This window comes from Colobus angolensis, unplaced genomic scaffold, assembly GCF_000951035.1.
Source record: "Colobus angolensis palliatus isolate OR3802 unplaced genomic scaffold, Cang.pa_1.0 Scaffold177, whole genome shotgun sequence".
Taxonomy (NCBI): Eukaryota; Metazoa; Chordata; class Mammalia; order Primates; family Cercopithecidae; genus Colobus; species Colobus angolensis.
Window position 1 is genome coordinate 821,434 of NW_012114899.1, and position 26,012 is coordinate 847,445.

General features: G+C 39.8%; 1 long non-coding RNA gene across 1 annotated transcript; it reads right to left on the reverse strand.

Moving 5' to 3' along the window:
* LOC105509518 lies at window positions 1-25,016 on the reverse strand. The gene is made up of 2 exons (XR_001001450.1): window positions 24,442-25,016; window positions 1-3,732 (listed from the first exon to the last, which is right to left on the reverse strand). It is a non-coding gene; the product is annotated as an uncharacterized LOC105509518 (long non-coding RNA).
* Window positions 25,017-26,012: the final 996 nt, after the last annotated feature.

The window sequence follows — 26,012 nt, forward strand, 5'->3', positions numbered from 1 at the left end:
TTAATTGTGAAATGTTTTTTTTTAAATCGGTCTTTTCTGGTTATTGAACATTTCATATGAATAAATTATTCTTCATACACGTGATAGCTTATCTGAAATAGCTTCCCAATTCTTTAAAATGCCAAAGGCATCTTTTCTCAGCATAAGGCATTTTGCCATCACATGGTTTATTAGCAGAATAGGAAAATTAATCTTATTCTAAGCAAAAGCAGAAATATAATTAGCCGAACCAAGAAAAGTATGACATTTGCCCATGAACTCTTCATTCAGATAATATATCTATTTTGGGAACTCATGAGACGGAAGCAAGACAAAAATATGAGAAGATATTAGGTTTCTCTATTGTTCAAAATTAGAAAATGGATGTGGCTTTTATGTTGACTCTTTCGAGATATGAAAATAGTTAAAGGATGTATGAAATAAAAAAGTGACATCAGTGATTATTAGTAATTGCTTCACAGGAAGCAAATGGGAGTATCACTGTAATTAGTGGTATGTGAACGACTGATTGTACTGGTTTATCTTCATGCTCTCGCCTCTTCTCTTTAACTCTATGCTGCATATAGTATGGGATTATCTTTACCACATGCCCCTAGAGATTCTGTTTCACTTCACTCAGAGCCTAGAAACCACTTGCTCCAAAATTTGAAAAATATTAAGGGTTGATCTCCCCAGACTGCTCCTCAACCTTGAACTTGAACCACTAAGCTCCAGGATAAATTTGTTTAAAATGACTGTGCTTAAATTTTCATTTGGGTCTAAATTTGGTGGGAGAGAAGGTCTTTTGTTTGTATTTTCTCACGTTGAGAATATTTACCAAGATTATTACACTGAAGAGCCTGACCCTATTCATTTACCCCATTTCTAAGATGTAGTAAAGACATTTTCTGCTGTGGAGGAAGCTATTGTGCAAGATTTTATCATGTATTGGGGGAAAATTTGAGTGTCTGAATTTTGTTTCACATATGTGTTCAGCTTTGCATGTGTATTTCTGTGTGCATATAGAACATAGAAAAGAGTCTAGATTAGAAGACAAGGTTCAAAGTGATTATTTCATCACACAGGTAATAAGCGTAGTACTCTATAGGTAGTTTTTTGATTCTCTCCCTCCTCCCAGCCTCCACCCTCAAGTAGACCATGATGTCTCTTTTTCCATTCTTTGTGTTCATGTGTTCTCACGGTGTAGCTCCCACTTATAAGTGAGAACATGCAATATCTGGTTTTCTGTTTCTGCATTAGTTTGCTTAGGATAATGGCCTCTAGCTCCATACATATTGCTGCAAGGACATGATCTTTTTCTTTTCTTATGACTGCTTAGTATTCTGTGGTAAATATGTATCATATTTTCTTTATTCAGTCTACTATTGATGGGCATTTAGGTTGATTCCATGTCTTTGCTATTTTGAATAGTGCTGCAATGAACATACACGTGCATGTGTTTTTATGGCAGAATGATTTACATTCCACTGAGTATATACCCAAAAATGGGATTGCTGGGTTGAATGGTAATTCTATTTTAAGTTTTTCAGGGAATTGCTACACTGCTTTTCACAATGGCTGAGTTAATTTACATTCCCACCAGCAGTGTGTGTTACAAAAGATTATTTCTGAAGACTGAGATTACATGGGAGTATTCTTTTCTTTAGTATGTTCCTCTTTATTTTTTGCAGTGAGCATACCTTACTTCATGATGAGGAAAAAAATTGTTATTTCTCCAAAATGATTGAGCATTTTGCATGAACACAATACTGCAATAAGTAATTAGGGGAATTAAAAAAAACTTTTTTCTTTTTCAGAGCTTTCAATATTCACAAATAAATTGACACTATGTGATAATATTTGTATTGCCTGTTATGTGTCAGATACTTCTCCCATTTAATTTCACATACTCTATCTCCTTTAATCCAAATATAGAGAATATGTGTAAATCCACGCCATGTTATATTATTCAGTAATTGTAAATAATGTTGACAATGAACATGGAGATGCATATTTTATAATAGTAAGCTACAAACACAAGATAAAAATAGGCAGACAGAAAGCTAATGCATAAAGACTAAATGGAAAGCAGTCTAGATAGTGATAATTTTTTTCTACCTACTAAATTTACTAATAGGAGCATGTATCCTTCCCATAATGGGAGAAAAAGTGAACTTTTAATTATTTTTAATATATATGACAGCCATAGAACAATTCTGTGCTAACTTTGGGGTATTTATGTGCAGCATATTGAACATTTAGTGAAAAGAGAGACCACTGTGAGATGATGAAGCTGGAGAAGTCTTCAAGAAGCAATGCAGGGCTCCCTGAGTACTTCAAAGGAAGGGCAAGTTTCTTTTAAGAATGTGGAAGGAGGGCAAGGAGGATGTTATAGAAAGAAAATAACTTGTACAATAGCAGCAAAAACTGGTCCATTTATAAAACAGGCGCTTGCTCAGGTGGTGGCTATGAGGATTAAGTAAGTTGGTGCACCTGGCATCATGCCTGGATGAAAGATTCTCAGGAAATATTAGCCATCCTGATGATGGTGCTGGTAAGAATGGAGAAGAGGGATGAATTCAAGACACAGTCCAAAGGACTAAATGGTAAACTTGTTCACAGTCTGGTTCCTTGAATAGAAGTAAAAGTGCCAAATATCCCTTCATTGTTTCTCTCCCAAGAGATCAGAAGGAGAGTGCCCGTGTCAGAAGGGGAACAGGGTGGGGAGCTGGGCAGCAGGGGTAGGTGATGAGACAAGTTTGGGACCCTCAGAGTTAAAAGTTTGGGGGGTAAAGGAAGCGTGACCAGTGAGGCGGAGAACACAGAGGTGGCATCAGAGAAACAAGAGAGGGAAGATTTTTCAGGGATGTCATTGACTCTTTGGCCAGTAGAATCCAGGGGGAGTTGAAGAAGTGGGAAGAGAAGCCCCCCAGTGCTATACTAATTGTGTCACCGCTTGAAGCACCCTGCTTTCCCTATTCTTGCATCTAATTGCAGTACACTACCACGAAACCAGTTCATTCTGTGCTCAATTTGCTGTTCTGCTTAAAGGGACTTAAACTTGATACCTGAAGGCCAATTGCTAGGGGCCATTAAATTTATTTCCTTCCAGGCACTGCATGTAGATAAGCAATTAAATGAGGGAAAATAAGTTGAGAGTCATTTATCAGGGAGAGAAAAAAAAAAACCAACCATTGAACAAGGCTGTACAGGCAAACTTATTTAGATTGAAGAAAACATAACATTTAATTATCAGAAACAAATGCAAGTCTTGGTCCAGATCTTCCTTCCTTCCTTTGTCATTTAGGGATTGAGAAGCTGAGTTGGGTGAAAGGTTGAAAAGAAAACAAAAAGGAAAGCTAGAAACATGCTGAGCTCACGGAATTGAAGTTTCTTCTGTAGCTCCTAGAGCCCAGCCGAGGTATCATCTAATGAGAATTCTCTCCATGCCAGGCACGGCGCTAAGCGTTTTACATCATTAACCGATGTGAGCCTTAGGCAACCCTGAAGGCAGTCTGTTCATCCCAATTGCAGCTGAGGAAACAGGGTGAGTGAGGCCAAGCAGCTGGCTCAAGGTCCCCTGGCTGGTAAGTGGCACAGTCTGCATCCCTGCCAGGTGGTCCTGCTAACAAAGCTGGCGCTTTTATGTCACCATGCAGTACCGCCTCCTGTACTATCAAAATGTACTATCAAATTTGCCTCAAAAGAAAACCCTCTCTCTTCTGAGAAGCTCAGGAAGGTCCAACATGTTGCCTGCCAACAAAAATTATGAAGAATTAAAAATTAGCCATCGTATGTAAATTATTAGCCATTTACATTATATGTAAATTATGTTTCATTAAACTTTAAAAATCAGAAAAATATTTTCTTCTGGTAGATTTCCTTAAAGAAGTGTTATCTTTAAGTTTTACACTTAAGTGACTCATGTTATCTGTTTTAATGAATAATTTTCCTAGTGGAAAATTACGATGGTACTTTGGGTGGCAATTTAGGATAAAAAGTGATCAAGTGAACTCAGGAGAGTGAACCCTTTCTAACTGCACCCAAATATAACTGTCTACTCTCTTCCTGGTGGCAGCAACTCAAAATTTCAGTTCATTCATTTATTCAGCAAACATTTATAAACCAAATGAACCATATGAAATAGCCATTCTTGTAGGTCAAAAATGGTCATATGTAGATAATTCCAAATAGTTCAACCTAATATGAAGAACCCTCTGTGTGGCAGAATAGATAATATCATGGGAGCTGGGAATATAGTGTTGCATAAATGGACCAAGGTCCTGCCTTTATCTTGCTACATTCTAGTGGTCTAAGACATAAACAAGCAAAAAGATACATTAACAAAATGATCCCAAATTGTGATAAGAAATAAATAGGAGAAAATAATTAATAACTTACTTGAGGTGAATTGAAAGCTACTCTGAATAAAGAGATCAGAAAAGGTAAGGTGGATGGAATATCAGAGGAAGATTGTTCCAGACAAGGGGAGCAGCAAGTTGAACGTCCATGAAGCAGATTGAAACTCCTGAGCAGGGCCCTGCTGAGTGAGGGGACTTGTTATTAGGGGAGTTCAGAGAAGTAAATGGAAGTGAGTTTTGTAGGGCTTCAAGGACCCTGACAAAGAGTTTGGATTTTATTCTAAGTTAGAAGAAACTCACTGAAGGCTTTTTGCCTAAAGAGTTGACATGATTCAGTTTATGTACTGAAATATAACTTATGGGGATGGGCATGGTGGCTCAAACCTGTAATCCCAACTAGTTGGGAGGTTGAGGCAGGAGGATTGCTTGATCCCAGGAGTTCAAGGGCAACAGAAGGAGACTTTGTATCTTTTACATCTACATCTATATCCATCTATATCTTATGGGTAAAGGAAATATTCTATATTTTTATTATAGTGGTTACATGACCAAATACATTTGTCAAAAGTCACTGGAATGTATACCTAAATATGTGAATAGCTGAATTTTACTCTATGCAAATTATACCTCAATAAACCTAACCAAAAACAAACAAAAAGATAACTCTGAACTGAAGCATTAAAAATTATTTCCCTGGAAAGTATTGGTTTGTCTTGTTTGTTTGTTTCCTTTTGGTGATATCATTTGTTGAACTCTGCCTGCTTAAACTCTGCACATGTATTTTTTTTTGTAAAATTAAAATTATATTTTAAAAAAGATAACTCTGGCTACTGAGTGGAGAGGAATTTGTAAGACAGCAAGACTAGAGATAAGGAGACCATTTAGGAGACTATGGCAAGAAATGAGATTATGGCAAGAAGTAGCTGTGGTGGTGATAGTGGAACTGAGAAATAGGAATAACATTAAAAATATAATTTGGAAGTAGAACTGACAAGACTTACTGACAGGTTGGATGTGGGCAGAGGGGCTAAAGAAAAAGAAATCAAGGATGACTTTTGGGCTGGGGGTGTCCACATGGACAAGGCATGGTTGGAAAGAGGGAACAAACAGTTCAATGAAGGGTTTGTTTTTGACTTCAAAACATTTGAGGTGGCTATTTACTATTCATCCAAGTGGAAGAGTCAAGATGGTAATTGGACACATAGGCCTGCAGTTGAAGGAAGAGATGAGGACTAAATTTGTATAACATCAGTATACATACGATGTCTTAATCACTTTGTGCTGCTATGACACAATATTACAGACTGGGTAATTTATAAATTATAGACATTTATTTCTCTCAGTTCTAAGGGCTGGGAAGTCCAAGATCAAGGGACCAGCAAGTTTGGTGTCTGAAGAGGACCTGGCATCTTCTCACTGTAGCATCCTTACATGGGAGAAAGGAGAAGAACCAAAAGAGCTTAACTAATTCCCTCCATCCCTTTTATAAGGTTCTAATTAATTCACACAGGCAGGTCCCTCATGACCTAATCACCTCCCAACGGCCTTGCCTCTTAACAGTGCTGCATTGGGGATTGAGTTTCAATAGGAATTTTGAAGGGCACACATACATTCAAACCATTTCACATGATATTTAAAGCCTTGGGCTGGATTGAGATAGAAGACTCAGGGTAAGGACATAGATATAGCAAAGAAGAGGGCCCTATAGCACTACACATTTAGAAGACTAGTAGGGAAGGAGGATACAGCCAAGTAGGGAGATCCACACTGTCTGTTCCAAGAGGTAATATATATTTAATCCTTTGAGTGCTGAATCTGTGAATTAGTCAGTTTGGCTGCCATAACAAAACACCATAGACTGGATGGCTTAAACAATAGAAATTAATTTTTTCACAGCTCTGAAAGAGGGAAGAGGAAGATCAGGGTGCCAGCATGGTTGGCTTCTAGTGAGTGCACTCTGTGGCTTGCAGACAGCTGCCTTCTCACTGCATACTCATGTAGCCTTTCCTCGGTGCTTGCCATAGAAAGAGCTCTCTCTCTCTCTCTCTCTCTCTCCCTCTTTTTATGAGGCTACAGTCCTATAGAATCAGGGTGCTACCCTTATGACTCCTTCAGCCTTAGTTATCTCCCAACGACCCTATCTTCAGATACAATCACATTGAGGATTAGGGCTTCAACTTATGAGTTTGCCAGGGGAGGACACAATTCAGTTCATAGTAACCTGCAAGGAGACATATCAGGGGCACATTCTTGTCACATGGCCAAACTTCCATTGCAAAATGACTGCATTACAATGGGTCTTTATATGAGTGTCTAGCACATTGTTGCAATTATGTGATAAACTATCATTTTGAATTTGTTAAGTTGCACTGGTGGAGGAGGAGGGGGAGAAGAAGAAAAAGAAGAAGAAGATGATGATCATTAATTATGTACTCACTCTATGTCAAGTACTGTTGTAAGTACTTTTCCATGCATCATTACTTTGTCCAGTTTTTATGATAACCCTTTGAGGTAGACACTTTGTTTTACAGATGAGGAAATGGAGGTCCCAAGAAATTAAATAACTTGCTTAAGGTCACAGAGCTAATGAGTGAAAGAACAATTATTCTAGCTCTGATTTTAAGGGATTTACTTAACTTTTACTTGGAATCCATGGAGTCATTGGGCTTTATTTAATAAGTATCTCATCATATTCTAGTTATATCATCTCCTATAAGTGTTCAAAATTTGACAAAATTCAGATCAAAGGTGTTTTGGGGGCATTTTGGTGTCAGAAGCTATGAGGCCATTAAATATCATGTGGGCTGCATTAGTTTCCTAAGGCTGCCATAATAAAGTAGCACAAACTAGAAGGCTGTACATCTGAAATTAAGGTGTAAGCAGAGCCGTGTTCGCTCTGAAACCTGTAGGGGAATCCTTCCTCTCTTCTTAGCTTCTGGTGGTTTCATAGCAATCTTTGGCACATGGTGAAATCTGACACAAATTAAGTACATAAGAAGGTGTTCCTTGGTTTTCAGGTGCATAACTCCAGTCTCTGCCTTCATCATTGCATGGTCTTCTCCTTGTGTGTTTCTGTCTTCACATGGCCATCTTCCAATAAGACCACCAGTCATATTGGACCAGAGGCCTACCCTATTCCAGTATGACTTCATTTTTATTTAACTAATTATATCTGCAATGATCCTATTTCCAAATAAGTTCACATTCTGAGATACTGGGGGTTAGGAAGATATGTTGAAGAGCATGTCTTTTTTTTTTTTCGGTGGGGGTTGGGGAGGATACAGTTCAACCCAGAATTCCAGCCAGGGGCTTTGTGGATATAGTTTATCATCTTAAGGAAGCATATCCCTTATTGCATCTCCCCTTTTCCCAACCCCAACATTCACAGAAAATTTCCTGCCCGCAGTTCCTTCCTTGGGTTTAAGGATTCCCCAATGCCAGGTGTTAAGTCTGCTAGGAAATCTGTAGATGACAGGGAAGAAAATGCAAAGAGAAAATAAAGTCCTCAAATGCAGCTAGAAATTGCTAGCTTCTACTTTTAAAATGAAGCCACATAATACATTTTTCTTCCAATTTATCTACCTTCAAAAGTCCCAACAAATGTTGTTCGTAGTACTGAAATCTATCATTTCCCTTTATTTTTTCCATTCTTCAAATTGAGCTATTAAGTCAACTGCTAATTACATGAAACATTGTTCTCTGTTAATAAATGTTTTGAGAAGTTCTCCTGCCTCAAATAAACAAATTAAATATTAAGTCAGTGTGGCATTTCAGTTGAATAGGGAAAAACAGATTACTTAATAAATGGTACAGCAATGTTTGGCTAACCATTTGGGAAAATATAAAATTAGATGCCTACTTCGCAAATTAAATTTCAGATTTGTTAGAGACTTATATATAATTAAATTAAAGACAGATCTTTAAAATTCAATAAAACTTTAAAAATTGCAAAATAACTTAAAATATGTGGCTATTTACTGTATTTGGGTATTGGGAAGTCTTCTTGCTAGTTATAAACACTAAGATATAATCTGCAAAGAGATAAATCAATTTACAAAAAACTTAAAACTTCATGTATATATAAAAAGCAGCACTATAACATGGAAAAAGGAAAGATGCATATTGTATATGACAGATAATATGTTTATGTTATACATATAAAAATACTTACAAATAATTTACAAAGTAATGTTCCAATAGAAAAATGAGAAATAATTTTAAAAGGCAATTCACAAAAGAAGAAATACAAATAGCCATTAAACTTATGAAAAGATATTTCTCTTCACTTAAAAGGAAAAAACAGTTAAATAGGATCTTTCAGGCCTCTTTCAGTTCTAACACACTGTGATTCTGAATACATAGGGTTCAGTTGGAACATTTTTGCATAGATTTGCCCTTGAACTGATCCTCCAGTGCAAAATATTTTAATTGCTAATATAAAGTTTCATAAAAAGCACATAAATCTCATTCATTATAGTTCTGACATGAAAATCTGGATCTCTTTAGAACCAGCTTTATTAGGATCTCTTGGTTGCATATGTCAGAATCTCAACTCAAACTCTCTTATGAAAAAAATTCAGCAGATGTCTACCACCTCCACACATTCCTACATCCTTAATTTCCCTGTGTTTTAAAACTATAAATGAGTTATCTTAGAACCATAAAGGCAAATAGACCTCATTCTTCTCTCTTGCTAGGTGGAGAAGAATTAAATTGTCATACTTATAAGTCAAACGGCTTTAAGTAGAATAGACATGGAGGGCCAGCTAACCTCTCCAGGGACTTCCTAGTAATTTAGTTCCAGAAGTTTCTAGAAGAAAACCTCATTCCTGGCTTAACTCAGCCTAGAACCTGAGCCTCTAGTTGCATCTCCCTGAAGCACCATAAGAACAGCAACCATGTGTTTAGAACAGCAACCATACGACAGCAACCATGTGTCATGGCTTATTCTCATCAAGCCTTCAGGTTGTAAAGAGCTTCAGTGATTATATTTTTGTTTAACAGCCCTCTCACTCACCCTCCTCTTGGGTCTCTTGGGTAATCACTCCCTCTCTTTCCATGTGGTCCAGGCAAACCTGTCAACTACATCTTCACCACCTTCCCCTTGCCAAAGTCTTACAACCCAAGCCAGTCAATCAGAATGTTCCTAGGGTTGGATTAATTGTTGTTAGGAGAAATGCACTTTTTGCCATGGAGCAGGCAAACTCAGGATGAGAAGCTGGGCTACTGGTGCCCAAAGAAAGTGATTTGTCACAGAAGAAGTTGAGGAAAGAAACAGGGAGGCAGGGCCAGATGATGAGGGAGACGGAGAACTATGTAAATAGGTGTTCTGAAGCTTATTGTAGCCCCGGACTTCCCAGATGTGTAAGACAATAAATTCTCTCTTTGCTTACTAGCTTGAATTGGGTTTCTGTCATTTAAAACCTAATGGCTCCAACTTGTGGGCACTTCTGACTTACAGGGCAGCTCCCGTAGACCTCAGTAGCTTTACCAGTCTTCCTTGTCTTGTGAGCTACCATCTTCTACTATTTTGGGAGTGTGTAGGCATGCTTAGGATTATCAAATGATTTCAATGACAACAAAGAACTGATTTGTGGTTTTGTTTTTCCAAAAATTCATCTTTCACTTCCAAAGAAGTGAGATGTATTTTACACACACACACACACACACACACACACACACACACAGCATTTCTGTCGGGTCTACTGATCCATGAATTTACCCTGACACTAAACATTCCTTTCCATTCTAGTTTTCAATACAGAACCAGTTTCAGAAAGCTTAGAGTAGCAGGTTCTTCGCTGAAAAAAATATTTTGTTTCAGGCAAGTTGTGTCAGTTGATGATTGCTACATTACAAATTGTCCTCAAGCTTACCAATTTTATTTTTATTTTTTCTTGAGACAGAGTCTTGCTCTGTCACCCAGGCTGGAGTGCAGTGGCGCCATCTCGACTCACTGCAAGCTCCGCCTCCCGGGTTCATGCCATTCTCCTGCCTCAGCCTCCCAAGTAGCTGGGACTACAGGGGCCCGCCACCAGACCTGGCTAATTTTTTTGTATTTTTAGTAGAGATGGGGTTTCACCATGTTAGCCAGGATGGTCTTGATCTCCTGACCTTGTGATCCACCTGCCTTGGCCTCCCAAAGTGCTGGGATTACAGGAGTGAGCCACTGTGCCCAGCCAAGCTTACCAATTTTTAAAAAAAACAAGTGTCATCTCACAGTTTCTGTGAGTCGGGAGTCCAGGAGCTTCTTAGCTGGGTGGTTCTGCCTCAGAATCTCTTACAAGACTGCAGTCAAGGTGTTTGCCAGGGCTATAATCATCTGCAGGCTCAACTGGGGAAGGATTTGCTTCTGCACTCACTGCCACGGCTGCTGGCAGTCCTCAGTTCCTCACTACGTGAGCCTCTCCACTGGCTGCCTCATAGCATGGCAGCTGGCTTCTCCCAGAGTGAGGAGTTTAAGAGTGAAAAAGTGAGCATGCACCCCTCAAGACAGAAGCCACAGTCTTTCAATAACCTAATCTCAAAAGTGACATTTCATCCCTCCTGCCAGAACTGAGAACCTGTGTCCAGCCCACACTAAGAAAAGGGGAATGTAGCTCCATCTCTTTGGGGGAGAAGCATCAAAGAACGTGAGAATATATCTTTAAAAATCACCATACAAGTGGTGGCGCTCACTTCCCCAAAGATAATCTGAGTTTTTCTAAAATACCAATCCTTTGTTAAAATGAGATGGAGCGTAGATGAGCGAATGCAGCGGGAATAGGGAAGAAAACTATCCCAGGCAGAGGAGAAATGCTGTATCATCCACACACATTCCTCAACATACCTAAAGCTACCTTTAATGATTTTAAGTAAGAAAATGGCTGAGGGCTTTAACAATCTTTTGTGGGAATTAGAAAGCCCCTAGCAATACAACTCAGTAAATTGGCATTAAGATACAGCCATGTGATTATCACGGATGGGAAAACGGCAAGATTGTAACCATCTGCAAGCATGTTGATTGATTGGAGTTGCAAAGTACTATCATCTGGCCAATGGCATACACAAGAAAGTGCAGAGGAACTCTCAACTCCATAAGAAGCACAATGCCAGAGGTGTAGAATAGCTATCCTTAGCCCAGGTGCTCACTGCCTCTGTCACGTGTGCTCATGCCACACCTGAAACACCAGCAGTGGGGAGGGGGGTGCAGGGGGGAAGGGCAGCGTCTTGTCCTGTGTCCTCCCATTACCTTCATCCCCAAAGTATTTCTGCCTATAGAGCTCTCCCGGCCTCTAAACTCTTTCCAGCTGTGTCCAACCTTTTGCATGCAAGGACTATTTTGCTTATCTGTGGTGGTGGATATAATGAAAACTATGCATGGTCCCCGCCCTCCTTTTTTTTTTTTAGGTCATCAGCTATTGTTAGTGTTGTGTATTTTATGTGTGGCCCAAGACAATTCTTCTTCCAGCGTGGCCCAGGGCAGCCAAAAGGTTGGACACACCTGCAATACTTAGTAATGTATCTCATTCATATGGTGATAAATATCTTCAGATGGATAATTCTTTCTTTTAAATTTAAAATCACAGTTATTTGATGTTTTTCATTTGTGAATGCCTTTTACAGGTAGTCCCTACATTCCGGTGCTTTGAGTGCATGACTTTTCACTAGATCAGTGGTTCGCAACCTTGGCTGCACATCAGAATCACCTGGAAGTTTCTTTCCATTCCAAAATCCAACACAGAAATTAGTGAGAATACTGAATCAATTTCAATGAACTAGGAGTGACAGTTTTTACTAAAAAATATTTACTTAGCAAGAAGTCAAGATTGATCATTGTTTTAGAGTCTTTCTACTCAAAATGTGGCCTATGGACCGAGAGCATTCTTATCAGGTGATAAGGGAGCTGGGCGCTTGTGAGAAACGCAGAATTCCAGGCCCCACATCCAAATTATAATTTGCATTTTAACAAGATTCCCGGGTGATTCATATGCCCGTTAAAATTTGAGAAGCACTGATTTAGACTTTCCCATTACCCTTCTCTTTATCACTTTGCATATTCTCCAACTTCCTATCTAGTGACCACAGAGGGTACCGACAGATTACAGCTTCAAAGCATACCCAGAATCAATAGAATACATTCATTCTTTCATTCCAGAAAAATCTATTTAGATGTCAGCCAGTGCCTATGGTTGTGCAGACTGTGCACCACATCTAGGAAGTACTATTCACAATGTAGACATTTTAAATTTGTATTTTATTGCTACACCATTTTCTAGCAGATGGCAGTACAGTGTCTTGCAACAAAATCAATACACATAAGCTTTGGCTGGATGGAAGTTAAGTGCTTGAAGAAGGAATGCCTTTTTTCTATTCAATGCCCTATAGGCTAGATGTCACCTTAATGAGAGCCAGGACCTGGCGACACAGCAGCAAACCAGAGAGGCCAAATTATTAACTATTTCCCATTTAATACAATTTGTTTATTAGTTTTTATGCAAAATTATGGTATGGTCGTTTTAAAAAATTCAATGTATGTGGCATATTTTCCTTCCATTGCATAGGATATAGCCTATAATTTTAATGTTTAATATACAAAACACAGCTTGTGTTTTTTTCCCCTCACAAAGTTATAACAAATCTTGGAGCACAATCTGTAATTACAATACATTGTATGGAGACATTCCAGCCACTTTCGAGCTTTATACTTTACGGCATAGTTTCCAAGTACATGTTACAGCAGAAGTGAAAGAAAAACTCTATTTTTCTTAATATTCTGTCATTCCTGTCATCAAGTGCCTTGGATGTGGATATTAGAGGATCAGTCAATATTTGTTTTAAAACAGTATTTTAAACTTTTCATATACCCTTTTCTTTCCTTCTCTTTTCTTCTTCCTTCTTCTTTTCCTCCTCTCCTCTCCTTTCTTCTTCTTCTTCTCCTCCTCCTCCTCCTCCTCCTTCTTCTTCCTCCTCCTCCTCCTCCTCCTCCCCCTCGTCCTCTCCTCTCTCTCTCTCTCTCTCTCTCTCTGTCTCTCTTTCTCTCTTTCTCTCTCTTTCTTTTTCCCTAATGGAATGCTCTGACCTGGTTGCAACTTTTGGTGCAGAGAAGCCAACAAAGATTTTTACATAAGGATGCTCATGACATCATGATTTACAACAGGTAAAAACAGGAAGCATTTTAGATTTCAAACAAAAGATAGGTGATCAATTATATCACTACACATCAATTAACTAAATACCACAGTTATTAAAAACTATGAGTCTAAAGAATAATTAATATCATAGGGAATACATTCATGTAAAATGTTAAGCAAAAAGTTTTAAAAGGTTAAAAGGAAAAAAAAATCAGGGCACAAAACCACATATATAGTGTAGTCTGAATGTCCCTAGCTCCTTGCTACTTATGTAGTCCACGGACTAGCATCAAAGCATCACTAGGAACTCGTTGGAAATGCAATATCTTAGGCTCCACCCCAAAACCCACTGAATCAGAATCTTCAGGTGATTTGTAGGCACATGAAAGTCTGAGAAGCATCACCCAGGCCTTATCAACTTTGGGGAACAGCAGTCAGTTTGCTTTTACAATTTGAACCAAAGTTCATTAGCTCATTAGCACCCACCTACCTAATGCAGGACCACAGTCCCCCTCCAACACACATCCAGTGTCTCAGGCGGGTATCCATAAGTATAAACACAGGCACTGAGGCAGTGGCTTTACCTGCCCCTCAAGATCCCCAACGGGGAAATGGTCTTTGATAAAAATGATTATTTGAAAATTATGTCAAAGAAAGGGGGATCTATTTCTTTCTCCCTAGCAATCCCTCATTGAATATGCCTTTTATGTCATCTCTGCCCATTCATTTCCTTTCTGCTTCCTCCTATCCCCTCACACATGTCTCTCCTCTCTTACCTGAGAATCATAAGAGAGTCGAGGAGGAAACCTGGTGTTCCAGAGTTAGGAGAAATGACTGTGCCATCATGTGCCATGAAGGATACCATCACAGAAAGCAACATGCATGCTCTCCCAACATCCACACTGGGACATGAGCATCACTGTCCCTTTATCATCCCAATGGCCACTTTGCTGCAGTGCCAACCTTGCTGATGTGACCCACTTTTGTCCACTGTTGGTTAAAAACTCCCCTCTGACCACTACCCACATGGTTGGATCAGTTCACTATGGACCCAAGACGTGACTCTCACTGCTTTACACTGCCGTGTGGGACTCTATAAGGTCACTACTCTCTTGGTAGGCATGTGGGATCTGCAGTGCAGGATCCCACATGCCTACTGAGAAGGAGAAATGGGGCAGGATATGGGTTTAAGCAGAAATTAGACAAGGGATTGGGACTAGAGAACATTTCTCCTGAGAGTTTTCAAGGAAGAAGACTTGTCTGGTTATATTCAACCAAAAAGTATATAATACAATAGAAAAACAGAGTAACAGGTGTTACGAGACGTAGTGTCTTGTCTTGGTTCTTTGTGTGACTTTGGGAAAGTCTCAGAGGCTTATTTTTCCCCTTTTGGAATGCTGGGTAAAAGTAATTGCACAGCCCATCTCCCAGTTCTGGTTAAGCTCAAATGAGATGATGTTTGGAAACGAGCTTTGAAATTCCTTAGGTGTAGCATTAGCAACAATAATATGCAGCACCATGGTAAGAAAAAAAGATAGTCTGTTCTTTAAATTGGCCTCAAAAAATTTCACACCTGGATATCTGGTGGAACCTGCAAATTGGTATCGTATATTTTAAAGTCAATAATAACCTTGGAGACTGGTCTAGATTGAAAATCAACAGTACATTGGAGAGTGATACACAGCTGCTACCTGGTAGGGGAAATTGAGGGCATCCAGAGAGAATAAAGTGTTTATTGCAGTAGAGTGAGCAGGGGGAGTAGCATTATGTTCTAAAAATATTCAATAAAAGAATAGCCACGTTCTGTTTTCCCAAACATCTATGTAGGTGCTTAGATTCTAAATATGGAAGATATTGCATTTCACAAGGTGCCTTTCATTCTACATAGATTTGTAGCAAAATAAAAATCATTATACATTTTAATGGCTTCGTTGATTTGGTTAAATTAGCTGAAGGTATTGCTGACTCCACATCAAATCCGTTTCTCAAAGTTCTTTAGCTTTTTGACTCTTTCATCAATGCTTCTTCAGTTCTGTCATCCTTCTTTCCCTCCTCTCTCTTTCAATTTCCTATTGAAAATGTTCCAAAATAATTGTAAAAGTCAGAGAGGCATGATGAACCTTTTTATTGGAAAGAGATGAACCTTCCAAACTCATTCTCAGCTCATCATCACAGCATTTGGAATATGGAGTAAAAATTCATATTTTGCAAGTGCCTTGGTGCTTAAGCATGCAGAACAGATGTTTCATTTCACAAGTTTTCCCCATTTATTACACATAATATCTCTATTTCTGTGAGACAAACACTGCTTTGGGGAATAGGCCTTTCCATTTCCTCCAGCAAGCTGATGCATGGAAATGGACCGTTGAGTCACCTTCTAGTCACCTCAGGAGAGGAGCTTTTCAAATGCTGTTTGTTCATTTTCATGCAAGGTCATCAAGGGGAAATAGTCACAGTCCCATACTCCTTACCAAAGGCTGTCACTTCTGCACATGGCATTTCTCTACCTGAAATGCATTCAATTAAATGCACTCATCCTTGCTAGGCCTGGTTTGATTTCACATCTGTGACGTATTCCTTGATGAACTCAATGCCGAGTGGTTTCTTCCAACAGCTAAACAATACCCGATGATGACATTATTTTCATCATTATCATTAGCAACTTAGGAGGGAGAAAGGTGGTGTTGGGTGGGGAAGTCACACTAACCTCACCTTTCCCTGTTGCATTGTAAATTCCCCGAGGGCAGGGGTGGCTTGCACAGTGCCTTTTATATGGTTGGTGTTTTTAAAACGTTGCTTGGTTGACTACATAGGATAGTGTTGCTGCTTTGGTAGCCTAACTTTGCTCCTACACTACGGCCAGAAGAGAGGGTGAAGAAGAAATAAGAAAATAAAAATCAATCCTCAAGAAAGTGGTAAGGAGCAAAATTGGAATTATTGGGGAAGCACAAAAACCTGAAGCAGATAACCCTCAGGCGTGAAGGCCTGTTTCTCTCCTGGTTTACACGCGCACCCACCTCCGTTTCTCTCCTATTTCTCCACCACCCCACCCCAACCAGGAGACAATTCCCCAACCAACCCTGAATATGTCTTCTAATTTCATATACTCAAGAAGGCCCAAACCATTTAATCTCAGTCACTGCTGGTGGGAGGGGCAATTGACACGACCATGATGGGAAAGCAATTATGCGGCAGATATCAAGAGTTCTAAGAAACATTTATACCCATCGTCTCCATCTTTCCACTTCTGAACTCTATCCTAATTTTTAACATCTTAAATATGGACAAAGATTTATGCCCCCAGAGTTTGCAATACAGCTTTATTAATACAGAGATAGGAACAGTGCAGCAGTCTAGTAACAGGAGGGGTGCCTAAATTATGGGATGAGTCTCTCACTGGAATTTTCTAGTTATTTTAAATCATGTCTTAAAGGCATTTAAAGCTTATTTTGTTTTTAAATGTTTTTAAATTAGCATGCAATAAAATTGACTTTCGTATATACAGTTCTATGAATTTTAGCACTCATATAGATTTTGTGTGTCCACCAAGAATATAAAAATCAAAAACAGTTCCATCATACCAAAACGTTTCCTCTTGATATATCTTTGTAGCCACGCCCTCTCTTCATCCCTAAGTCCTGGCAACCACTGATCTGCTTTCCAAACCTATAGTTCTGCCTTTTCAGGAATGTCACATAAATTGAATCGTCAGTATGTAATCTTCTGAGACGCGCTTTTTTCAGTCTAGTACCTTTGAGATTCACCTGTTTGTGTGTATCAATAGTGCATTCCTTTTTTTATCGCTAAGTAGTACTTCATTGCATGGACGTATTTCTGTTTATCATTCACCCACTGGAAGATCTTCAGGTTGTTTCCAGTGTTTGCTGATGCATAGAGTTGCTATAAACATTCATGCACAGGATTTTGTGTGAACATAAGTTTTTATTTCTCTAGGGTAAATATGTAGAAGTGGGATTTCTGGCTCATATGGCTTGTTCACTTTATAAGACACCGTCAAATTGTTTTCCAGAGTTAAAGGTATTTTTAATAACAAAAAGTACTTATGTTATAAATGGGAAAGTAGGAAATAAAACTGTACAGTACAAAATATGCATAGGGAGAAGACTCCAAGAAAATCTATCAAAATGGTAAAAATGTAGTTGTTTCACTAGGATTGGATTATAGAAGGCTTTTCTCTCTTTTACTTTTCTGTGAAAACTGTCTCCCACCATAACCAAGCAGTGAGTAAAAACATACCAAATTTACAGGAAGTATACAAGTCCTTGGGCTCCAGGCCCCACTCCCCCTATTAATTGTGAATATCTACTCTTGTCCCAAGAGACCCTTCCCTAGTTTCTTCCTGTAAAATTGGAGCCATGAAGTCCGAATCGCTTCTTGTGTCTCTGCTGCTGCCCTTCTGTGATATCTAAGGGTTCCGTTTCCTGCCTTTCTGTTAGTCATCAGGCTGTGCTGCTCCCAGCTCGCTGCCTGTGCTTCTGGAAGCTTCCTCAGCTGGCCCATGCATGGCATTCTCTTTCTCCTTGACGACCAGGAGCGCGCTCACCGCCTCCCCGCGGCACCCTGGTGGCTCTGTTCCTGCCTCGCTCACAGGCACAGCGAGGGGAGGCCGGCTGGGGTTGGGGGTGGGGCGGGCCTGCCACTGCCTCCAGGACCGCGGTCCTGCTGACCCTGCAGGCCAGAGCCTCTTTTCTCAGGGGCCGATGACTCTCCCTCCACTTCAGCCTCCCTGAGGAGCCCGAATCATCAGCCCGTCATGACGGAAGCCCACTGCGAGTCAGGACCGCGTTCCCTCTCACAAGACTCCTTGCCCCCTTGAAATCACCGGAGTTGTCCAGGAGCCTTCACCAAGCGGAGGGACGTTCTCGGGAGGTTGGGTGGCCCGGTCAGCCCGCGGCACACAAAGACCTCTAGGGGGCAGTGTTGTCTCACACCACATGTTCCTCTACCGGGCTTTAACACACACTCTTAAACTCTAACCCGGCCAAAGCACTATTGCGTCTGTATTTTCCAAATACTTTACAAAGAGTATGCGCTACTATTACAATCAGAAAAAAATATTAGATTACTAATAAGCTATTGAAAGTGGGGGAGATATCAATATAAAAATACCCACTCATGGAAGACATGGCTTAAAATATAAAACTAGCCTCTTTTCATAGTCTAGTTTCAAAGCCCAAAGTTATGTGTCCTTTTGTTAGATTTAAAATAGCATTTCAAAAGCACTTTTAAAGCTTCTAAAATCATTTCTGTAATATTCTTTTTTCAGTGAGAAACAGAACAATGCTTCTTCCCTGTCTATTGCAGAGATAGCAAAGCGCTTTATAAAGAGATGAATTTTCGTTAGAACATCTATATATCAATTCAGAATATTGTAATAAGCAAAAGGATATTGCTAACAATTTGTATGCAACAGGGCATGAGTTTTGGAGTCTTTTCAATTCAGCTGTTCCACTTATGCTAGTTCACCCACTCCCTTCCCGTGCCGAGTTCCCTAGTGATGAATGGGGCATGTAGGTTATCAGATGAGTGGACAGGGAGGAAGACGGTTTAGAGTAGAAGATAAAGATAACCAACCCATGACAGAACCAACTGAGATGGAAATCAGCCCCACCAAGAGAAAACTTTATTCATGCACTGAGTATTTCTGGAACACCTTCCACTCGCCAAGCACTATTCCAGGTGCTGGAGATATAGCGGAAAACTGCACGTCAAAATTACTGCTCTCATAAAGTTCACATTCTGGGACTGGGTGGGGGACAGCTAGGAAAAAAAAATAAACAGGAAAAGTATCCTCTTGAAAGTTAAAATAGGATAGAGACAGATTGGTGGGGGCTACTTTAGACTGGGGAGTCACACAGGCCCTCTTTGAGGAGGTGGTAATTTAAGATGAGATCAGAATAACATATCCAACCTTAAGAAGACAAGCGGGTGGAGGGAGTGTTCCAGGGAAAGGAAACACCTTATACCAAGGCTGGAACAAATTGAATGGGTTCAGAAAACAAAAGGAAGGCCCAGAGTGACCGGAGCATGGCATTTAGGGCTGAAGGTGAAGTCAGAAAAGTATGTAAAAGTCTGGTCAAGTAACAGTCTTGTAGGCCAAGGTAAGGAATTTGGGTTTTATTTTCTGCAGTGAGAGATGTAGATTTCACACAGAGGCGTGAAATGGTCTGATATAGGTTTCCAAGAACCATTCTGACGGCCATTAGAAAGTGTAAGTTTGGGAATATGGTGATCACTGAGAAAGCTATGGGGCTGTGAGTGGTGGATCATGCCTGTAATCTCAGCACTTTGGAAGGCCAAGGCAGGAGGATTGCTTGAGGCCAGGAGTTCAAGACCACCCTAGGCAACACAGTGAGACCTCATCTCTACAAAAAATAAAAATATAAGCCAAGTGCGGTGACATGTGCCTGTAGTCCCAGCTACTCAGGAGGTTAAGGCAGGAGGATCGCTTGAGCCCAGGAGTTCAAGACTGCAGTAAGCTATGATTGCACCACTGCACTCCAGCCAGAGTAGCAGAGTGAGACCATGTCTCTTATAAAATGAAGTAATGAAATTCGAATAATAAAATAAAACAGAAAGCTATCACAATAACTGAGGTCAGGTGTGATGAGGTGTGGACCAGGATTATAGCAGTAGAGATGGAAGGTAGCTCACAGAGTCATGACATCTTTTGGAGAAGGAGCTGTTGGAATTAGCTGATTTATTAGATTACATGGTTGGGGGGGATATGAATTAAAGCACTATTCCTAGCTTTTTAGTTTGAACAACTAAAAGGATGGTAGCTCCATTTTCGGAGATGAGAGGACTGAGGAGATCATATTCCGGGGGAAATGTTTGGTCTTTAACATGTGAGCCTATTGGATGAGCATTTGGGTAACTTCAGTCTTACTCCTCAGCAGCTGCTGTTGGCAGGGTGGGGTTAGGTGGGCAGGCACTGTGTCTGAGCAAGCTGGTCTGATTACAGAGTTTTATCTGGAAGGGGAAACCCAGGGCTGGGCATACGATCTAAGGTTAGCAGCCTGTCACACCAACAAATAAATGTCTGTTAAGGCAATTGACACATAAGCATTCAGAAAGTGTAGCTTGTCAAAACGGCTTAATTCCAACTAGGTTGTTATTAATCAGTTGACACCTCTTGGCAGAGTTTTCTGATATTTTCTTTAACTCTTAGTGTTACACATTTTGTATATTCACATGAATTGAAAACAGGTTCAGTTAAAAGGGTAAATTAAAAATATAAAACATTTTTTAAAAAAGAAAACAGGGCCAGGCGCGGTGGCTCATGCCTATAATTCCAGCACTTTGGGAGGCCGAGGCAGATAGATCATGAGGTCAGGAGATCGAGACCATCCTGGGTAACATGGTGAAACCTCGTCTCTACTAAAAATACAAAAAATTAGCCAGGCATGGTGGCGGGTGCCTGTAGTTCCAGCTACTCGGGAGGCTGAGGCAGGAGAATGGTGTGAACCCAGGAGGCAGAGCTTGCAGTGAACCGAGATCGCACCGCTGCACTCCAGCCTGGGCGACAGAGCCAGACACTGTCTCAAAAAAAAAAAAAAGAAGTATATGATGTAGACTCTACATTTTAATGTACTGTTTTATTAATTGTAATGAAACATTAAAATGTTTTAACATCCTTGAAATTTAAATAAGGGAAGCTTTGGGTTTCCATAAAGAGAACACATATACTTAAACACAAAAAGCCTGAGATGGAGGTTAAAAAATGGTAAAGCTGTAAAGAGCTATTAAAAGCATAATGCTGTATTTTTCATCCCCCAAATCTTAAAATGTAAATAAACGGCTTTAGCATTTGACTCCAAAGCTGGAGATTTGTTTTTTAATTTTTAATTTTTGTGGGTACATAGTAGATGTATTATGGGGTACATGTAATATTTTGATACAGGCATGCAATGCATAATAATCACATCAGAGTAAAAGGAGTATCCATCACCTCAAGCATTTATTTTTTGTGTTGCAAACAACCCAAGTATACTCTTTTAATTATTTAAAAATGTACAATAAAATTATTTTTGACTATAGTCACTCTGTTGTGCTAGCAAATACTAGATCTTATTCATCCTTCCTATTTTTTGTACCCATCAATCACACCCACGTGCCCCCAACTCTTCCCCTGCTCTTCCTAGGCTCTGGTTACCATCCTTCTAACTCTGTATCTCCATGAGTTCAACTATTTTAATTTTTAGTTCCCATAAATAAGTGAGAACATGTGACATTTGTCTTTCTGTGTCTGGTTTAGTCCACTTAATGATCTCCATTTCCATCCCTGTTGTTGCAAATGATAGGATCTCACTCTTTTTTATGGCTGAATAGTACTCCATTGTGTATGTACCACCTTTTCTTTGTCCATTTGTCTGTTGATGGACACTTAGGTTGCTCCCAAATCTTGACTATTGTGAATAGCGCTGCAATAACCATGGGAGTGCAAAACTGGAGAATTTTGAAATAATACATTTACTCCTACAGAGATCCTGAATAATCATAGTTCTTGATTATTCATAGTTATCATAGTTCTTGATATTCGAGCTCCTCTTCATTATTTTAAGTATTTGTGTTAATTATTAAGTTGATCCTTCTAGTAAAAAAGCTGCCACAGCTTCAATTTCCTTTTGAGGACTGAGACCTTCCCACCTTAGCGAGAACTTTCCACGTTGAGGTCTGCAGCGACAGTCACATTACCCAGAGGACTGAGGGGACCCCAGTTATGCCCTTGCAGATATGGGAACAAGAGGGCTGAATTCATGAGGCAGAGCCTTACAATACTGCCAAAAATCCCAAGATCCCCAAAGCAAATACCCAGGAAAGATTTGTCTGGATATCACCTTCACCTCCTATTTAGAACAGGGTTGCCCTGAAAGTCTCTTCACCCATCACAGGAGAAGAAGACCATGGAGAGTGGCTAGCGAAATTCAGGTATATTCTTTGTGCCTGCATTCTATTTGAGCAGCCTGGGCACAGGGCAAGGAAAACTCTTTTGCAGAATCCACATTACTTGTGGAGCATAAATTGAGAAACTCTGATCCAGGAATATCCAACATCGCAGTGGTCTCCTGGGGTCCCTACTAACCGGTCCTCTATTAATCTCCCTGCCCTCATTTCCTACCATGCTCTCCCTCACTCACTCTGCTCCTGCCACTCTGGCCTTCCTCAAAAACAGACACACTTCTACCTTGAGGCCTTTACGTTTGCCTAGAACACACTCTAGCTTGCTCTTTTCCCTGCTTTATGTCTTGGCTTTCATGCCACTGTTTGAACAAGGCCTACCCTTATTAACCCCAATCAATATTGCAAACTTCCCTTTCACCACCCACTCTCACCACCCTCATTATTCAGCTCTTTTTTTAAAAAAAGGTACCTGTTACATTCTAATACATATCACTGGGGTATGTTTTATATATTGTATATTGTCTGTCTCCTCCCACTAGAACACAGCTCCACAAACGGTGAAATGTTTGCCTGTTTGTTGGTTGACTGCTGTTACCCATGGGCCTGCATCAGCACCTGGCGCATAGTAGACTCTCAAGAACAGCTATCGATTAAATGACTGAATATAGCACATCTGGGAAAACAAAGGCTTGATTTGGTCCCTGTTTTCAACACTAGCGCTCCCTCCCCCAAGGCTGGTCCTCTCCTAGCGCTGCCAGCCTCTGCCAGTCCTTAGTGGGACATGACCTGCCCTTGCCCACACACCTACTCAATCCTCACTCAGTAGTCAGCATCCATATCCCGCTGTGACTGACCCAGGCACACAGTGCCAGCAGCTCGTCCAAATTGGAAACTCTTCAAGTCTCAGTCTTTTCTCAGTCTGTACCTCATCCCTGCATTCTCTCTCCTGTCCCCTTCACTGTAGACCTTCAGACACTCACCAATTTCCTGTTCTCTCTCTCAGTCCCTGGGAAGACTGGCGGTGGGGCAGGACACCAATCTCCCCAGCTGCTCTTCCAGGCTCCCCTGCCAGACGAGCCCTTTGGTCTGTGATTTTTCTGCCAATTATTAGAAAGAAGTAGACCTGGGATAATAAAAACAAGCCAAGGAGGAATTTAAAAGGTTATGAAATCTTTTAAAATTCTGTTTTCTCAATGGTATTTTCTCATTTGTACTTCTCGGCTCTTTTTTGAGATGTTTACATAGAATCATCATCTTTCCTTATATACTCCCTTTTGGAGAAAAAAGTATTTTCAGAGTTTCTCAATTATGTCCAATAACAGAAAACATTTATTGAACAATTACTGTGTGCTCAGCACCGTAATGCATCTCTATGAAAATGAGCTCGTTTAATCCTCACAACCTCTCAGTGAAGTGGATGCTGTCAATCTTCCCATTTCATGGAGGAAAACTGAGGCCCAGAGAAGCTACCTAGTGGAGGACTCTAAGTTTAAGTTACAACTTGTCTAATTTGAGAGTTCCAATTTTCAACTCTTATAAAATATCTCTGATACATGAGAGAAGCTGGAAAGTGAGATCATAACCACCAGAAAAATACTACTTGTTAGTGCCTCAGAAGAACTACCACTGGTGTGAGTAGAATTACAACACTGGCAACCCAGAACAGACATGCATGTCATGTTGTCTGATTTTGGAGACATTCTTTCTTTTCAGTGGCGTGTGCCATACATTTATTCATTGAGCAATTTATTGAGTACTTTTAATGTGACAAAAAGCCTGGCCACTACAGAAACAGGTGAGCAAAAGCAAACACAGCCCTTGCTTTCATACAACATATATTTCTTCTTGAAATCAAGTTCCTGGCACTGGGTATCAATAGACTTGAAAATATGTATAACCAGCTGGGCACACACTGTAATCCCAGCACTTTGGGAGGCCAAGGCAGGCAGATCTCTTGAGGTCAGGAGTTTGAGACCAACCTGGTCAACATGGTGAAACCGTGTATCTACTAAAAATACAAAACTTAGACAGATGAGGTGGCGTGAGCCTGTAATTCCAGTTACGTGGGAGGCTGAGACATGAGAATTGCTTGAACCCAAAAGGCAGAGGTTTCAGTGAACTGAGATCACGCCACTGCAGTCCAGTCTGGGTGACAGAGTGAGACTCTGTCTCAAACAAAAAAACCAAGAAAATATGTTTAACCTATAACCAAGAATCTCATTTCTAGAAATAAAAATAATCTGAAATAAACACAAATTAATTATGCATAGAGATGTTTATCAGAGCATTATTTGTAATAGCGACAAATTAGAAACAACTTGTGTTCAAAAGTAGGTAAATCATTAGGTAAATTGTGGTACATCCACATATTGAAATATAATAGTCATTCACAATAATGTTTTCAAAAAGTTTAATATTATGAACAAATGCCGAAATTATAATGTTAAAAATGAGAAAAGTAAGCTATAAAACAATCTGTTTAGTATGCTTTTTGATACATAAAATAATATATATGACATTATTTGGCTACGTCAGAGTAAGCTATATGATATTAACAATTTTATAGGTCAAAAGGATGAAATATCAGCAATTTCATAATGGAAAAAATCTGAAAACAAAAAAGCCAAAATATCAGTGATTTTCACTCTTTTCCTTCTATTTTTGGCACTTTCCAACTTTCAACAATGTACATATATTTCTAATAAAAACATTATTGTAAAACAAAAAGAGAACAAATGTTCCTCTTTCAGCTACTTTACTAAATCATGCAGCCTGATTGAGTACCTATAATCCATCACGCCAGTAACTACAGCAAATGTAGCAATGGCCTATAATTCCATTTTATACATACTGCAATAGATATTCAGCCCAGAACAATATTTCAAAACAGCAGTTTCTGAAGTAGGCAGTTGGTGCAGATAAAATAGATACCAAACTGTCAGTGCTTCATAGCCTTAGAGATAGGTTGCTAGGACCTAACTCATAACATTTCCAAGAAAGCTGCATAAATTTCTTACTAATGATCTCAATTACTTTTTTTTTTTTTTGAGATGGAGTCTCGCTCTGTCGCCCAGGCTGGAGTGCAGTGGCCAGATCTCAGCTCACTGCAAGCTCCGCCTCCCGGGTTCACGCCATTCTCCTGCGTCAGCCTCCCGAGTAGCTGGGACTACAGGCGCCCGCCACCTCGCCCGGCTAGTTTTTTTGTATTCTTTTAGTAGAGACGAGGTTTCACCGTGTTAGCCAGGATGGTCTCAATCTCCTGACCTCGTGATCCGCCCGTCTCGGCCTCCCAAAGTGCTAGGATTACAGGCTTGAGCCACCGTGCCCAGCCAGATCTCAATTACTTCTAAAGCATTTTTGAGAAAAAATATTTTTAGGACCAAAATAAAAGTAGGTTATAAAGTCCTAGCTCTTGAGGACAATGGGGAGAGAAAGATTTTATATGCTGGAAAGAGGGTATTTTTTTTTGATAGATGATCTGAAATAACATATCAATCCTTCATTAGTCAGTGCTAATGAATAGTCACATCTGTTTTCATGGAGCAATAGAGAATTAAATATTTAAATAATATAGGTTATTCTTTTCAAAATTTAGTATAACTTCTCCTTTTACACTTACTTTTTTTTTTTTTTT